At 41.2% G+C, this 15,764-nt stretch overlaps 1 protein-coding gene across 11 annotated transcripts in view; it reads right to left on the bottom strand.

Annotated features, from left to right (window-relative positions):
- The window catches only part of PKNOX1 (PBX/knotted 1 homeobox 1), a 63,090-nt gene that overhangs the window by 38,665 nt on the left and 8,661 nt on the right, over positions 1 to 15,764 (bottom strand). For 7 of the 11 annotated variants that reach the window (XM_090061382.1, XM_090061441.1, XM_090061451.1 and 4 more), the window contains exon 2: positions 9,812 to 9,901. The gene's annotated coding sequence lies outside the window, so the exon portion shown is untranslated. Of the gene's footprint in view, positions 1 to 6,861; positions 6,919 to 7,931; positions 8,096 to 9,811; positions 9,902 to 15,764 lie in introns of all 11 variants that reach the window. The other 4 variants (XM_090061401.1, XM_090061432.1, XM_090061411.1 and 1 more) reach the window with 3 other exon arrangements.

Here is a 15,764-nt window from a genome sequence, read left to right as displayed (position 1 = left end):
GTTCTAGGGTAGAGGAGCAGTGTGCAGAAGGCGAATGCTGGCCTATGGTGCAAACCTTAGCAATTACACCTCTGGTAAAGACTCTGTTTATTTTGTCAGCAGGTTCTCAATCATTAGGTACAAGATGCATGTTTCTTCCATTGTCAAATACTACAGTAGCACTCAGAAGTCCTACCAAAGAAATGATACACAAACTATCAAGAATGGGTTACGCCTGAAACAGCTTATACCTATCCAAGTATTTCTTCAAAGTCCTTTTCTCCCAATGCTCCTTTCCACTTGACACCAGTATTGTAGGACTTGGACCTATGGCAATTTATACCAGATGAGGCTCTTGTCACAACCCTTTTCCTTCTGTGACCAGTTATTTCTTGTTTTACAAATCTGATTTTTTTTAAACAGGTTAAAACAGGCCAAAATGGAATATTTCAAAATCAGGAAATAAGCCATTCTGCAAACTATCTAATACATATGCCACTTCACTGAAGGGTTTTCATATCACATAAGTCATACCTCTTCAGGAAAAGCATACTCCCTGTTTTGGTTTAAAAAGCACCTGACATAATGGGCACTTGTACACAACCCCATTACCATGTACACATGATGAAAATGTCACTTTGTGTGGCTTAATGGCATCACACTATACACGTGCAGGAATTCTAGGGGTTTCAAATGAGTTTGCAATGATGCGTTACAGCTATTAATCAGTTTGCACCTCCAGTCACAGAACAGGTGGGCAGGCTCTGCACCAAAAAAGGATCAGGCCCCTCACCACTTCTGCCTTCGGCAGGTGGCTGCTGAAGGAAGAAACAGTGAGGGGGGCAATCTTTTTTTTCCCTCTTTTTCCCAGAGAAGCCTGCTGCCTCTCCCGTGGCTGGGGTGAGCTGCTGGTGGGCCAAGCAGCCCCTGAGCTGTGAGGGGTCCCGCTCCTTCACTCCATGGTGACAGCACCCCTAGGGGCCACCTGGGAGGGCTGCTAGTTTCATAGTTTCTAGGTTCGGAAGGGACCTGAGTAGATCATCTAGTACGACCCCCTGCCATGGCAGGAAAGAGTACTGGGGTCAAACGACACCAGCAAGGTCTTCATCTAACCTCCTCTTAAAGACCCCCAGGGTAGGAGCCAGCACCACTTCTCTTGGAAGTTGGTTCCAGATCCTAGCCGCCCTGACCGTGAAGTAGCGCCTCCTGATATCTAACCTAAACCTGCCCTCTGCCAGCTTGTGACCGTTATTCCTGGTTACTCCTGGCAGTGCTCGGGGAAGAAGGACTCCCCCAATGCCTGCTGAACCCCCCTGACTAGTTTGTAACAGGCAACTAGATCCCCCCTCAGCCTTCTCTTTTGGAGGCTGAACAGGTTCAGGTCCCTTAGCCTTTCCTCATAGGACCTGCCCTGCTGTCCCCTGATCATGCAAGTGGCCCTCCTCTGGACCCTCTCCATGCTGTCCACATCCCTCTTGAAGTGCAAACTTCAAGAGCACACAGAACTGGACTCAGTACTCCAACTGCAGCCTGACCAGTGCGCAATAGAGGGGGAGGATCACCTCTTTGGACCTGCTCGAGGTGCATCTGTGGATGCATGACAAGGTACGGTTGGCCTTCCTGACTGCCTCCCCACACTGCCAGCCCATGTTCATCTTGGAGTCAATGATGACTCCAAGATCCTTTTCCGCCTCTGTGCTGACAAGAGGGGAGTTCTCCAACCTGTAGGTATGGTGCCGGATTTTCCTCCCCAGGTGCATCACTTTGCATTTGTCTGTGTTGTCTGTAGTGGGCAAGGTGCTGCCCCAGCTCAGGGTCAGGGAAGAGCTGGATAGGGTCAGGTGCTATTTCTAAGTTGGAGAAGCACCCAGCCCGTTAGCAGCCTGCCTGGGTGACCCTGGAGGGCACTGCTGCTGCAGAGGGAAGGACCAAGGCCCCCTGCAACTCAGGAGCTGCTCAGCCCACTGCCAGCTTGCCCCCCTGGCTCCGGGCAGGCACCCTGCCATAACAGTGACAGAAACCCCTAAATTGAAACCGTGGGTTTCCATTAGGAGGCACAAAATGCAACCCTAAGGACTAAACCCCACAACATGTGTATAAGCACCCAGTGGGAGGCCTCTCACAAAGGGAAATTACTGTAAATATTCACAGACTAAGGTCAAAAGACTCTTATGATCTGAATCCAACCTCCTGTCTAATATAGACCACAGAATTTCACACAGGAATTTCTAATTCAAGCTCAATCTAGCCCAATCTTGTGGCTGAGCTAGAGCACAGGTACCTGACCTGCTAGTAGAAGGACTGGGAATTCAGGGAGGGACAAATGCAAGCAGGGAAAGTGGGGTCACAATCCCCTGCTGAATTTCAGTTCATTGACCCCTGCAGCTCAGTGCCACGCTTCCACAGATGGACCCAGATCCAACTGAAGGCCCAAAGGAGTTTAAACACACCCGAACCAAAGCATTCTTTTTAGAATTATAACATTTCTTGTGGAAAATGGGTGGTGGGGGGAAGGGGGGTATATTCACATTTCTAAATTCTTTAAGTCATCATCAATGAGTACGTTAATTAAAACATTTTGTAGTTGTAATTTGGAGTCAGCAGACATCCAATAAGGATAGGTATTCTTGCAAAGTATCCAAGAGGGAAGAATCTCAAAAGAATAGCCTGGGAGAAACTATGCCATTCTATATTAAAACCTCCCAAGAGCAGATAATGAATTTCTGGCATTTACGAGTGTAGACCTAATTTATTTAATCCATATCCCAATACTCTTCTTGACTCATATCTCAGTAAGATGCAGCTTCTCAAAAAAAGTTCCGAAGATACTTTTAATGCAGCCTTGCATTCTTATTAGTCTATGCAGAGAAGTATGAGGCAGAAATTAACATAATTCCTTTAACACAGATTTTCTAAGGGGGAAAAAAACCTCTCTCATTTACCCATGACAAATACACATTTACTGGTGGATAAACCAGATTGGATCATTATGTTCAGTGAGCAGTCATCAATTGCTCTATATCTAGTTGGGAGGAAGTATCACGCGATTCCCCAGGGGTTTGTTCTGTGTCCAGTATTGTTTAATATTTAATAATCTGGATGATGATATTGAGTCCACACTTTGCAATCTGTAGATAACACCATGTTGGGGGGAGTTGTAGATATTTTGGAGCGTAGAGCTGAGATACCAAATGACCTGAACAGGATGGAGAAATTGTTCACTGAAGACTCAAAAGGAAAAGTCCTGCACTTGGGACAGAATAATTGCCTGGACAAAAACAGGCTGGATGAATGACTGGCTGGGCAGTACTGCAGAGAAAGACCTCTGGGTGCCATAACGTGAACATAAGCTAACGGTGCAGTGTATCTTTTTTGTGCAAGAAAAGAAAATAAGAGAGAGAAGGCAACTGCATGCTGAGTTGTATTAACAGGAATGTCACTTGCAAATCAAGGGAAGCAGTTTTTCTACTCTATTCAGCACTGGTGAGACCTCACCTAGAGTACTGCGACCAGTTTTGGGCCCAACACTTCAAGAAGAGTGCAGACAGCTTGGAAAGAATCCGGCACAAAGCAAGAAGAATTAAGGGACTGGGAGACAAGACTTATGAGGAAAGGTTGAAAGAACTAGGGTTATTTAGTTAGAAGAGAAGACCAAGGAGGATTTGATACCAATCTTCAAATACTAGAAGGGAAATTAGAGAGAGGATGGAGATAGTCCTGTATCCTACAGCCACAGAGAAAGGATATGAGTAATGGCCTCAAACTGCAGCAGAGGAAATTTAGGTTGGAGATTAGAAGAACTTCCTGACTATGAGGGTGGTCAAGCACTGGTACAGGCTAACTACAGAAACTCTAGATTCCCTGTCCTTGGGAATTAAAGAGCAGATCCGATAAACACTTGGCTGGGATGGTTTAGTCAGGGATGATCCTGCCTCCACCACTGGGATGGACTTAAATGACCTTGTGAGGTTCCTTCCCACTCTATTTTCCTATGATCCTATGTCACCATTCAAAAAAAATAAAAAAGATGAAAGTAAAAGAAAAGTTTTCTGAATACACTAGACACGTCCACACATGCAGGCCCATGTGCCTGCAGCAGCTCAAAAAGGAGCAGCGCAAATTAGAGCCAGGGATTTTTGCCTCAGTGCACATGCCCGGACATGCACTTTGGTATGGGGCAAGTTGTGCCACTTGGGGCAAAATAATTCTGTCCAGCTTCTCCCGAATCTGCAGCCAGGGGCAGCTAGAGCCTGAAGCTAGCACCTGTGCTGGCCCCAGCAATATGAAAAGCTGCCCTGACAAAGCTACACTACCCCTTGTGCCAGCTGGACTGCTGAAGCAGCCTTGAGAATTCCCTGCACCCTCTACCCACTGCAGCAGTCTGGCAGTGGGGGCCACTGCCTGGATATGACCTGCTGCTACCTGCAACAACATATGCCCCAAGGCTGTGTGCCTGCCAGACCTAGATGGGGACTGCATGGGCACAGCAGTGGCATCTTCACATCTGAGCCAGCTGCCCATGGGCTGTGGTTGCACAGTTGGTCTTTGTGTGGCACTACTGCCATGTGTGCCACCACTCTGCCATCTGGGCAGCTATCGCCTGCCCCACGGCACAGTGCGGCCCCGATCACTTCAGAGCCAGTGTTGCCTGTGCAGCCCGTGGCGGGTGCAACTTGGCTCGGCACAGCACAAGGCTGTGTGCCTTTCTGCAGTCCCATGCCAGCTGTGTTGTCACCCGGCGGCCAGTACCACTCATGGGGACCACGTGTCATGGTGGGCTAGGTTCTGCCTCCACGGAACCAGTCCAGCCTAGCAGTGTGCAGGGCCCATGCATGCAGGAACTGGGCCAGCATGTGGTCCCCACAAGTGATGCCATTGCTTGGGTGACAGTGCAAACAGCCTGAGGCTCTAGAAAGTCGCATGGCGCCATACCCATGACAAGCAGGACAGGCAGTACCCGTTCTGAGGTGATTAGAGCTGTGCCATGCTGTAGGGGAAGGGGCTCTTATAGCAATGGGCCCTGAGCGCATCCCATGGCCGCTGCTGAAGGAGGCTGTGTGCCCTGCCAGGGACCCACACCCTCTGACTAGCCCCCCGCCCCCCCCCCCCCCCCCCCCCCCCACACACACATGCCCCCGCCCCACAAACAAAGCCCTCTTCCCTGAGCAATTTCCCCCTTCGCCACAGTCCCTCCTTACCCCCTGACAGCACCTGGATCCCTATCCTTGTTGCGCTTCTGCTTGCCACAGCATGCTAAGGGTGCGTGCCCCACATGCTGGGGCAGCAGCACAGAGACACTCCGGCCAGAAACCAGAGCCTCTCTCCAGAGGACCAGCTTCCCAGTTACCTCAGGTAACCTGCCCCTCCCCACCCCCTGCCCAAGGTATTCTTTTATACTGGGATATTCAGGTATATCTGAGCCCATGCTACAAATACACAGTGTGGAAAACATTTTTTCATTCACAGTGTGCCTCTGGCAGCATCTCAAACTGGTTTGGAATGCTGCAAGAGGCACATGTGCGCTTACCTGGATGTGCCCACCAACTGCAAAATACACTACTATAACATATCATTTATCTAAAGATCTTAGAAAATGCTTATAAAGATTAGAAACTTAAAACATAATAATTTTTTGAAAGAAGAAATCTTTCAGTTTTACTGCGCTTCAGTGTGGTTTAATGGCCCTCTACATCAGTTCAGTTTCTCATTCCCACCTACTCCACGGAAATTCTGTGGTGTCATACTACCACCTCAAACTTCAGAGCTCTTAGATTAGAACTGATCTTTGCTTTTTACCTTCCTAGTTTCATTAACCATGTTTGCGAACTCCAAAGTCGATATTCACTGGCCTCTTCACATAACCAGTCCTCATAATTCCCATTATTTCTTCCTCTTCATTTTCACTATTGTTCCAACTTGCCACACTAGATAATCTCTCATTCTTGAGAATTTCAAAAATCAGTGCTCACCACCTCTCAGTTTTCTTATCTATGGAATTCCAATGTACTTAATGCCTTTTCCATTTCACCCACCAGCTTTTTTGAAATGTCACAATCCTTTCCATCACTTGGTGCAGCAAATTGACGCTTCTAGTCTTCACATATAATGCTCTAGAAAAATCTTTCTTCCACTTACATTTCTGCTCTCATTTCTTCCACCATACTCAAATTCCTATACTTTTCCCAACTTCTTCCCTTCTTTCTTCTCTTCAGATTTCTCTGCCTTTTAAAATGCTGGTAACCACACCTAAGGCATTCCCGACCTCAGCTGATGAATGCCGTTTTTGCCCTTTTGCAAATAAATCCAGCTAATTATGAAATTGTTCATCATTAGTAGCCCTCTAACTTGCTCTCTCAGAAAAACTGTAATATTAATGCCTTGCATTTGCCTGAACTTAGACTAATCTCTTCAGGATGTAGAACATACCCATATTCAACAAAAGGTTTACAGCACCAGCAAATAACGTTATTTTACTAGATGAAGTTTTACTATTTAATTTCTTTGATATGGCTGCAAAAGGTGTCTGTCAGCTCTGGCACTATATCAGGGTAGGCAAAGTCAGGCCAATGGGCTAAATCAGGTCCACACCAGGCTCCATTTCCAAGAAGCCCCTGCCTGCATTGCTCTGACTGTTTTCCATGAAGACCCCAGGAGAGGTGGGCTCCAGGAGACCCTGGCCCCATGTTGTCAAGCTTCTGCTGCTCCTGGCGTCTCCATGGAAACCATCCAGAACAACGCAGGTAAGGGCTTCTGGGAAATGGAAATCCACCTGCTGGATACACTATTTTCCCCATCTCTGAACTAAATATTAATACAAATGCATTTCACACAAAGATGTGCACATTTTTCTGGAGTTTTAGTCTCCTTCCAATTTTTGCATACCTTCCACTACTATTGATGGGAGAACTGGAGAAAGAAGAAGGACTGCTGAACAGACTTCTATGGAATGAAAGCAAATTAGGTCAAACTTTACACCAATTATACATTTTCTTCTGAACGCTGCAAAAAATGCCTTTACGCTCAATGTTTAAGATTAAATTGTTTAAAAAAAAATCTTTCCATAGTGCTCTGGTGTAGAAAAAGATTTTGCATACATACAAAAACAAATCAAACAAATAACACCCCCCAACTAACCCAAGGTCACTTTAGTAAATTGCAAAGGACAACATTTACCATTTGTTGTGGTTAATATGTTGAAATATGATTAAATTATCTTTACTTGGGCCTATAAAAATTAATCTCTGTTCAAAAATCCTTTAATTTGTTCTTATGCTTTCCTTCTATTTATAATACAACAAGAGTCAATAAGCGGTTTACATTTTATATTACCACTGTAAGAAAAATCCAATAAAACATAAAATGGAAAAAAATAATGAAACTGTAAAGTATCTAACTTAGGGCTTCACAAGCCAATTTTCATTAATTTTCTTGGGAATTAGATCAACAAGATGTTTTTAAATTTCCTTATGAGGCTTCTAACCTGAACATATTAAGTGACAATTACTGTGCCAGTGTTATTATACACTTTTATTTCTTGGTATTATGGAATTGAATGAAATAGAGAACATTTCAAAGCTCTTGCTAAATTTGTCTTGGTTTGAATATTTAAATCCCACTGTCCCTTATCTTTACCAAAAAGGAGTATATTTAGCTTAAACCATTTTTATGGTATCAGTTAACTGTCATTCCATCTCTATAAACGATCTATTTCTTTCACATTCCAAAATATTACTACCTTTCTCCATTACGTAAGTTACAAAACAGGGAGAGGCAGGAAAAGAAAGTATAAATACACTTACAGGGTAAAAGTACAATAGAATTATTTTGTCACTGTACTGAAGTAACCTGATAAGGACAAAACAATCTTGTGATAGTCAGTATTCATCATAGTGCCAGTAATAAATTTAAAAACCCACCAAATATGTTCACTTTTAAGTACTGAAAGGATGCACCTTACTCAGGGTCTCATCACATCTTCAGGTTCCTCTTGCGCTATCTTGTTTAATAGCTTGCATTTGGGGAACCACAGAGGTGTCTTCATTTATAAAGAGTGAAAATTGTATTGAAAGCAACTCTTCCATTTTCCCCACTGGTACAGGCTGCTTGCAGGTCTTCCCTAATTGTGATATAAGAAGGACAAACCAGCCCAGTTCTAAAATGAAACTGTCCTTTCTGATCTAATAGAATCATTGGACAAGTCATATAAACTTTTACTTGTTTTGCCTTTTCCATTTAATACATTTGTTAAAGTTCAAGAGGTCCCTCATAGAAGGCTGTTAAGGAACCATGTTGTGACAGAGAGATTTGAACTTCTGCTCTTGGCTAGAAATTAGTTCAAAGATAAAGAATAAAAAGAAAGGAATAAATGAACAATCTTCAACAGGTAAAGAGGCTAACAACAAGGTGAATAAGACACCTTGCTCAGATTGATGTAAATTCATACATCCATTCCTTCAATGCCCAAAAAAGGATGTGAACGGTACAGTGATAATTAAAATGGAAAGAAGACGGACAAAATATTTGAAATAGTTTTTCACTGTCATTTTCTTGACTTAGGGATCCCAATATAGAGCTGAATGTTCCCACCCTTTATATCATATCTTCACAGAAGAGGCCCTCCATGTTTGGATATCCATACAGAATTTGGGGCAGATTTGCAGACTGTTCTATCAAGGTGAAGGATTCCAACACCTTTCTCCCACCAGTGACTGGGGAGGAATGAAAAGATACTCTTTCAGGGTCCCTCCCTTCTCAAGAGTCTATTTCTGATTTTTGCTACAGTAGGGAAAGTTAAGGCTGTGAGGTGAGACAGAGACGCAAGAAGTTTACTGTAGACAACGGGAAAGAAATGCAAACTCAAGAGAAAAATTTGAACTAGGGAGGCAAATAAGTGATTTCTAAACTAGCTGAAGCCACTCAGGAAACATTGAGGCATCACCAAGGACAACTGAAACATGTTTCTGATCAGTATGCAGTGATGATAAAAAATAGATGATGTTAGTTTTTATTACTAAAAAAAGATAATATATTAAAAGTGACTTTGATATAAATTGATTGTACTACTTCACCAGGAATCCATTGTTCAGTTCTGGTCATGAAATAGAACCATATCAAAAAAGGCTGTAACAGAGATAGAGGATGGCAAAATAATGGTTAGAGGTATAGAAGGACTTCCCTGTACAAACAAAAAAGGGCCCGGTAGTACAGCAAGTAGTTGTAGAAGAGGCAAGCTGAAAGAAGCATGAGCTTACTTCCTTCTCATAAGAGCAGAGGGGACACCCACTGCTATTTAACACACAATAAGTAATTTGTTGGTTTCATTCACATAAGACATAACAGACAGCCTAGGATAAAAGGGGGGAAAAAAAGAACAGTATAATGTACTGTACCGATATATCTGCCAGTGTTATCTGTAACTACATAAGCAAATACAGACATGTGTAAGGTCTATAAATTCTTCTGCTTCAGAGTATTACCCTACCATTAATTATCTGAGGTTACAAAGAAACTACCCCAAGGGACTTGTCAGTGCCTAATTGTGCCTTATAGGACTTTTTAAACACTTCTCCCCTCTGAAGCATTTAGTTTTGGCCACAGTTTGAGGCAGAAGTGGTCAAATGATCTGATCCAGCATGGTTTGTATGTTTTTATTTACCAAATTTCTAATTTTTTTTCAGGTACAGAAGCAAAAGAAACAATAAGCCTGCCTTGAGCAGGAGAAATATCTAGAATAGACTTCACTATGTATTAAAAAAGAATAGGATTAGCCTCCATTTCATACTGTTTGCTAATAGTGAATTAACATGGTATCAGCTGTAAGGAAGCTGCTCACCCTTTTCTTTCATCTGGTAGTAGAGGTCATTGTCTTATTCCAGCAGCTCGAATTCCAGGGTCATTGTTCCACAAGACAGAAGATACAGATCTATGAACCAACAAGGAAAAATTCAGGACACAATATTGTTTGACAAACAGCCTATCAGCTGAAAATGTGGAAAAAAATCTTTAAATAACAGAACAGAATATTAAACATTTCTAACGAAGAACTATATTTACAACTTCAGTTATTTCATTAAAATAGAATAAACTATGCTAAAATGAATAAACTGATACAATTTGATTATTTGAATTTTCAGTCCCTTTACTGCCTACCTTTTTGAATTTGTCAGTAAATGTAGCAGAAAGCAAATATTACAGAACTTTTAGAATTTATTCCCTCAACTGCTTGGGCACAGAAAGGCATATTTGGAAAAAAAAGTCAAAGGGCAGCAAAACAGAAATAATGGTGGACTATCTTGAGGAAAGCTCTTCCATATCAAATCAAATATGAAGCCAAGAAATGCTAACCAGCTTGTTTATATCCTTCTCAATAGTGTTTTATTAAAATAAGTTCAACTGTTGTTATTATTGGGGGGGGGAAAAACAAACAGTCTACCACACCATAGGATTTGCAAAACATAATTGAAGGAATTTGTGGCCTTATTCATAGCATATGCACTGAAATAACAGGATAAATCACTGACTTATTAGACAATATAAATTTTTTTGCCAAAATTATCACTTATATTATATTTAATAATATTTCAGTTAATTTTGTTTGATGTAATAAATACTAATTTTAAGAGTAGTGAGGCAGAAATTATGGACATGCACTCAAGAAACATGGTTCCTGGAAATGCTAAAAGCAATACCACAGTGATCCAAGACCCAATTACTTTAAATAGAGTCTATGGTGAATAAAATTATCTGCAGAATAGTCAGGCCACTAGCACTGTATGGAAGCCATTTAGTGAAATATCTTAAAACACATAATTGAGATTTAAAATAATTTTATTTCTTCACTTTCTGAAAAAAACAGGATTCTACATGTCTAATTATACAATTTCTCTAAAGATTGGGGGTGGGAGCAATTTTTAAAACGGAGATGGGGTTGGCATGTGAATTTGAGTTCTGAAACTTTAATTGTATACTGCAAAACCAAATCCTCAAGAGGACAAAAACACAACAGCACCAGGCTTTCTGATCTAACAAAGCCCCAAATATCTGGGCATCCTTTTTCCTACAACTACATACATATCCTTTACGAAAGGATATTTTGTAGCCTTCTTATTCACCTTAGTCAGAAACTCTTTCAGGGTGGTGGCATGATACTGCTGGATGGCTATATGGGTGGATCTAGGATTTTGAAAAGCGGAGTGCAGATGGTATGGTGCATCATTACATATAACACAACACACATTTTTATCCAGTTAAAAATAAACTAGAAGCTTGACTAATATGCTAAAGGCCTATGGATGTATTATTCAGTTTAAGAGTAGAACAAAAACAAGTATATCTTTAAACTTGTTTATTGGAATATATACCGATTTGCTGTATGATCACTTACAGTAAACACAACAAGGTAAAAAATAATCAAAATATGTTTCACTAGTCCTGCAGTCTTTAGAATTAAATATCTTTTTCAGATTCATAAACAAAAAAAAATAGCTTTTTTGAGCATCTTGACAGTGCATCCAGTGCTTCACTAGAGTTAAAGTTTTCCTCATTTAACGTTTCCACACCTAAGTTAATGTTTTTGACTACTTAAAAACACTCTACATGGCAGGGAAACAGGAGTTACAGTAACAGGAGCAGCTAACAGACAGAACTGCAGAAGAAAGGCAGCTTGATTAGTGGAACATCAGGACCATTAAAAAGGACAGACAGGATTGTTAACTCCTGTGGCATGAAGAATTTGGAAGGAATCAGGTAGATTATAATCAGCCATGAAGTCAAGTAACTCTCTCCCTGCTACCTGAATAGAAATGCTGATCTTACTGCCATATAGATGGTTTTAAACTCTGAGAGGATCAGGAATTGAAGGGGGGCTACAGCACCACTGCACCTACCTGGATCCACCCCGGATGGCTACTGTTCTAATCTACTCACAACTGAATGTACAGATAAAAGGATTCTCTCCTCAACTACAGAACCTTCAGAGAGGGTGGATCACCTCCAGCTAGAAAATTGGGATGTTCCATTCAAGATCCTGAAGTCTTTGCAATTATGAATAACCTGACTTCCGTCGTTCAGAGTTGACTGCAGGAGGGACCCACCTGTCTTGTTGCTACCAGATACAAAGAAAATATACCCCAAAAGAATATTCCAGATGAAGAAAGCAGCTCTTACCGATTAGCTTTTCCCCAAAACTATGCAGGTAAAAAGTAGCTATATGGTTCCTAACCTGTTCCCCATATAAAACAATAAAAGGTGAAAAGAGAAAGGTATAAGGCCCAGGTAGAAGGGTATAAGGGCTGAACAGGATTTGTACAGGAAAGGTGTTCTAGATAGAAGATACGGGTATTAAGTTTGGCCGACAAAAGATCAAAGAGGTTGGGGTTATGCTATCCTCCCCAAAAGTTATTTGAAACAGTTACTAGACCACTATGTCTATAGATACAGGATAATAAAATTAAAAGAGGTATACATATGAAGTCCCTCTTACATGGTTTCTTAGGAATAATGGTAATGAGAAGTTAGGGTGTATACAGGATGAAGCACTCCAAGCTACAGATGCCTCCACTTGTTGGGATGCTGTTGAACCTGTGCTTAAAGCTAACATTGCAGGATTGTTTTATTTCCTTCCTCTCAGTAACCTGAAAACAGGGCAAGACTTAAAGCTAAAATTTAGCTTGATACTTTGATGGGAGAAAGTAATTTGCAGAAGAAAATACTCCATATTTTCATGTTCTGACATCAAAATAAAGGGTAACCTCTTAACACACAGGGCAACTGAATCTTATCGAAAAGTAAAATAGGATTTTCTGAGTCCGTTCCATTTTTTAAAAAATCTTTCAATTGAACAACTGACATTATGCATCTATGAAGATCACATAGGCTTGTGCATACATTTCTATTTGCATAAATGAAAGTAAAACTACTATTATATCAATGAATACAGAAATGCAATAGTTGTAGACTATACGCCTCTACGTAAGGTAATATAATCAACAGACATACATTCTGCTATCAAAGTGATTACTTGTCTCCAGGAGACTACACAAAGATACTCAGAAAAGCAAAGGCAAATAAACTAAAGTTATGAAGGTAACACGTTACCTTGTATAATGACTTTGTATGGATATTCTCATTCAAAAATACAGTGACCTCAGTTTTATGTAGCTTAACCATCCTCAATGTGCAGTAATTATGCCAGAATAATGTCACCTTTTTGGGGAATACTGTATTCAGATAGAGGTGTTATACTAACACAACTATAGGCATAGGTGTAGTGGATCAACTATTTGGCTGTCTACATGGAGAAAGTGATCGGTCATAAGAAAGTTATGGAGTACTAAAGGCATGCAGTAAACAAAACCAGCTTTGTTTCAGGGTCATTTCTCTGATATCAAGGGTGCTGCTTTGTTACCAGGTTAATTTTTAGTGCAAGTAGGTTGATTGATTACCCAACTGACCATACAAAATCTTTGTATTTAGTGATACTTGAAAAACTGGTCCTCATGCTGCATTATAGAGATTGAACCATTTCACATGCCCAGTTAGTTGTATGCTGTCAGCATTTGGCAGGATTAGGCGCTTAACGAATGAATAAAAGACTCCTTTCTTGGATATGCTCTTAATCAAAAAAGGAATCAGCAAACTTCTTTTACATGTGTGCTGTATGACTAAAACTGTTAAGTGGCACATCTATTATCTAATTAAGGCAATCTTGTCTATATGGTGATTTATATGAAACCTGCTTGGAATGAATAAGGCAATATAAATATCTTATTTTCTGAGGGGATCTTTCTGAAAGCTGTATTATGGGAGTTTGGGTGCTTCTTTTAAGGAGCACAACTCTGTTTGCATTTCCTTTTTCTTTTTATGTCAACCACAAGTTAGTCTTTTTACACTCCTGAAAATACCATGAATACATCAAGTCAATTTGGAAAGTAATCATGGAAGGTCATTCTCAGCAGTTGCTCCTCAGCTCTGCTACTCTCGAGACCATCTTTCAGAAGCGCTGCAAGCCTTCCTATTTGTGCAAGTACTTGGCAAACAAAGCTTGATGATGATGTTTAGTGGGTCTCTGGTTTGTGTTTTTGATGTTTCAGTTGCCTTTTAAGTTGTTCTGTTCTCTTACTGTAAATGGCCCTGAGTAGCAAATAAATTGCATAAATAAATAAATTTCTTGAGCTGCAACACAAACTCAGCCTAAATGTGGCAAGTTTGACTTCATCATACAGATTTTTCTCTAAATACATGGAAAGGATCTTTAGCTATTCTACAGACAGGAGTTTCTGTCAACCATAGGATAGGCAGTTTTGTTGGTTTTAGCTCTAGAAAGTCTAGGGAGGTCTAACAACCCCTTAGTCTTCCAGGACACTTTTACACAGGCTGCAATGAGTTCCAATTACATGTTGGTGTAGACTCAATTAATCGAGTCTGCTGGAGCTTTTTAATTAGAATGCTCCACCGTGCTGCAGCATCTCATGTATTCAGGGACCCACATTTCAAAATGGAGGCAGGGGCTTTAGTTAAAGGGCCCCTGCCACCATTTTGAAATATGGGATGCTGGAATACATTAGATGCTACAGATATGTTAATCAGAGCAGCTCCCAAGAGCCTCTCTAATTAAAATGCCTCCCCGCACCCCGAGCACGCGTATCGGCACCCCCAGGTATCGCGCCTTCCATGTCCATCCAGTGCTGTGAAGAAAGGCTGTGATACTGAACTCTTGGAGTCTTCAAAAAGGAAGTCTCACATCTGTGAATTCCTGAGGGTACTTGGGATCACAAATTTTCTGCAGAGCCAAGCAGCACCTTTCCTATCAAATTCCTATAGCCTTCATAGGTTTTGCAGGAATGATGGTCATAAAGAAGGACTAGAAGACTTGAAAGGGAGAAGGAAACTCCCATCTCTCTCATGTGGCTCCCAAGACAGATGAGGCAGGTCTCAAAGAGCACAGATGCCTTCCTTCACTACCTTGCTGATTCCCAAAACCCATTTAGGGGCTCCTAGTAACAAAGATTCCCTTGCTGACTTCCTTACGCTCTGAAACCATAGGAAGCTTCTGCTTTCCTACCAACACTTAGAATGCATACTGCAGTCCCCAGTTCCCACGGCATTAGCACAGACTAGAGAATTATTAAATTTTCCTCAAAACTTTTTTCTAGGGTCATCATAGCATCAGAGCCACAAAGGTAGTTAGACATCTAACATCTCACTGAAATTAAATAGCTTTGACGATCTGTTCCCAAAATCCTAATTTAGTAAATCTATCTTCACAACACCCTTATGAAATTAACTAGAATTATAAGGCTCCTGTAGACATGCAGCGAGGCTGTTTCAACGTGCTGTAAATCCAGTGCACAGAGCACGGAAATTAATGTGCTCCAGCAGCCTCCAGTGTCTTGTGTATCAGCATCCCTGCTCTGAAAAAAAAACCAAAAAACGGGGCTCTTTAAATTAAAGCTCATTTGATGAGCTTTAGTTCACAGCCCACCACCACCATTTTTCAGTGCGGTGACACTTGGGCTTACTAATATAAGCACCCTCCATCCACCTCCTGGGAGCACATCTATAAACGACCGTAGTCCTTATTTTAAAATTGAGGCACAGAAGTAAAAAAAAAAAAAAAAAAAAAAAAATCAAGCATTCACTGATTTTTATGTCTAACTTGAGAAGCCTAGAACCTGGATTTTCAGAGTATTTAGTACTCTATAACAAAACATATGTTCCAACTAAAACTGCCACTGATATTAACTGCTACAGTGAGTTCTTTATACATTTGGAAATCTGGACAAACA

Source organism: Crocodylus siamensis, chromosome 1 (assembly GCF_052110815.1).
Source record: "Crocodylus siamensis isolate JL-2025a chromosome 1, ASM5211081v1, whole genome shotgun sequence".
Taxonomy (NCBI): Eukaryota; Metazoa; Chordata; order Crocodylia; family Crocodylidae; genus Crocodylus; species Crocodylus siamensis.
This window is presented reverse-complemented; position numbering and strand designations above follow the sequence as displayed.